The following is a 2,307-nucleotide window of genomic DNA, read 5'->3' as shown; positions in this document are numbered from 1 at the left end:
AGCTGTTTCTCAAAGCGATCTAAAACCTTTCCATTGACACTTTGTTCATCAAGTCAATAATTAAAAAGTTTGTTAATTAAGCTTAACTCATTAGTCAGCTTTGAAGAACGAAAAAAATACCGCAGAGTAGGTCACTCGACTCTAAACAACCCTCATTTGGTTTGAGACGGCTAGGACACCCTGTGTTTTTTAAAAGCTTGGTTACATTTAGCTGGGACACCTGGTATATAAGAGAAGCCAACAGCCACAGAAACGCTATCGCTTAAAGCTAATTGAATAGAAAAGCAGAAGAAAAAACAACCACATGCCGCCGGTGGGATCTGAACCCACGACCTCCGAGTTACGCGTCCGGCGCTCTACCTGTGAGCTACGGCGACGGCTGTCAAATCTTATGCTTTCGGTGGTATTTACGTTTACAAATAACCTAGCCTAGCTGATGAACACTCTGAAGGTTAGGTTATTTGTAAACGTAAATACACCCGAAAGCAGAAGATTTGACAGCCGTCATTGTAGCTCAGAGGTAGAGCACCGGACGAGTAATTCGGAGGTCGTGGGTTCGGATCCCACCGGCGGCATGTGGTTGTTTTTTCTTCTGCTTTTAAGCGATAACATATTCAGTTATATTCTAAATTGATCAACACTACAAAAAAATAAATAAATTGGAAAAAAAATCGCCTGTGTCTGTTGGTTTGTGTGGCTGTTGGCTTCTCTCATATTTATAACGAGCCCCGCATCCCCCTTCCCTTGTTTGCTTATATATATATATATATATATATATATATATATATATATATATATATATATATATATATATATATAGAGCAAACAAGGGAATAGGAATGAGGGGCTCGTTATATATATGACAGAAGCCAACAGCCACAGAAACCAAGCAGCACAGAGGATTTTTTAATTAATTTATTTTTTTGTGGTGTTGATCAAGTAAGAATATTACTGAATATGTTGTCGCCTAAAGCTAATTGATTAGAAAAGCAGAAGAAAAAACAACCACATGCCGCCGGTGGGATCCCACCGGCGAGCGTAACCAGAGCAGCGTACAGGCGTTGACGACGAACAAGAAGAATACGACTCTCAAGATCTACATGTGGATTCTATATCGAACATCGCGGCCGGAAGCCGAGTTGACACGTGCTGAAAATAGATCTGCGGTCCACGAAGGCAGAAACCCGTATAAGTAACACCCCTTCTATTAATTTTACCACGTTTGATGTCAGAGAAATAGGCCTAATATTTTGCAATTCATAGCCACCACCCTGGTTTTTAAGTAAAGGGATCACCTTGGCCAGTTTCCACTCAGAAGGGATCCAAGTGTGTTTCATACAACAGTTGACCAGGTGTAACAAGGAGTCCGGAGTCGCCTCAAATAGAATCTTGAGTATCTTTGAAGTGACACCATCAGGACCGGGAGCAGAAGCAGGTAATCACTGAACGACTTGAGAAAGCTTCGAAATCGTAATTTAGCAAAATAATTATTTGGCGTCTTTGGCGCAAACAACATGGGACGTAAAGGAAATAGAGACGAGAACCGGTTATGCAGGCCCGCGGCAATTGATTCAACCGCCTCGATAGCTTCCTTAGGTGACATAACTAATGACTGCAAATTACAAGAAGGCAGGACCTGTTGTCTGGATCGTAAAAAGCCAAATAATGCCCGTCGGTTGCCCGACTTTGAAAGATAATCAAAATTTTCAGAGTCATATTTCTCTTTCGCACGAGAAACTGTGCGTTTAAAGGTGGCTGCTATGAATTTATAATCTTTCCAGTAATTTGGGCATTGGTTATAAAGAAGCTTTTTCCATGCTGCCTTCCTCCGCCTGTAATCCCTCGTACAGTCCGCGTTCCACCAGTGATTAGAGAAATTCACTTTTGAGGGCCGCACCAAGAACTCCGACTTTTTACGGCATTCCTCTATAGCCAGGCATATTCTTGTTGACTGGTGGTCCTCGGCGATGTTAGAAACTGGCGCGAGGGCAGAGCGCAACATCGTCTGAAATTTGTCATAATTTACATGCGTCCGCAACGGACGAGCCGCAGGTGTTACAGGACATATGATATCAAAACGAATAAGTATCTGGTCACTTGAGGAGCCGCAATCTACAGTCGACCTATTCCTTATGCCAATTCCAAGACTGGTGAATGTAAGATCTAAAACAGATTTAGACTGAGCGCAAAGGTAAGTGGCTGATCCAGAATTTGAACACACAAGGCTGTTCTCAGAAACCCAGTCCCAAAGGCGCTTCCCACCTAGATTTGTGCGGTAGCCCTAAGACACATGGTGTGAATCGAAAT

At 42.5% G+C, this 2,307-nt stretch overlaps 1 non-coding gene across 1 annotated transcript; it reads left to right on the top strand.

Annotated features, from left to right (window-relative positions):
- The first annotated feature begins 500 nt into the window (after positions 1–500).
- On the top strand, positions 501–575 carry TRNAT-AGU (transfer RNA threonine (anticodon AGU)). Its single transcript has one exon. It is a non-coding gene; the product is annotated as a tRNA-Thr (tRNA).
- Positions 576–2,307: the final 1,732 nt, after the last annotated feature.

This window comes from Amblyomma mixtum, chromosome 3 (genome assembly GCF_055824585.1).
Source record: "Amblyomma mixtum isolate Tamu chromosome 3, ASM5582458v1, whole genome shotgun sequence".
Taxonomy (NCBI): domain Eukaryota; kingdom Metazoa; phylum Arthropoda; class Arachnida; order Ixodida; family Ixodidae; genus Amblyomma; species Amblyomma mixtum.
Note: the sequence above shows the minus strand (reverse complement) of the source record. Positions and strands in the feature narration are given on the sequence as shown.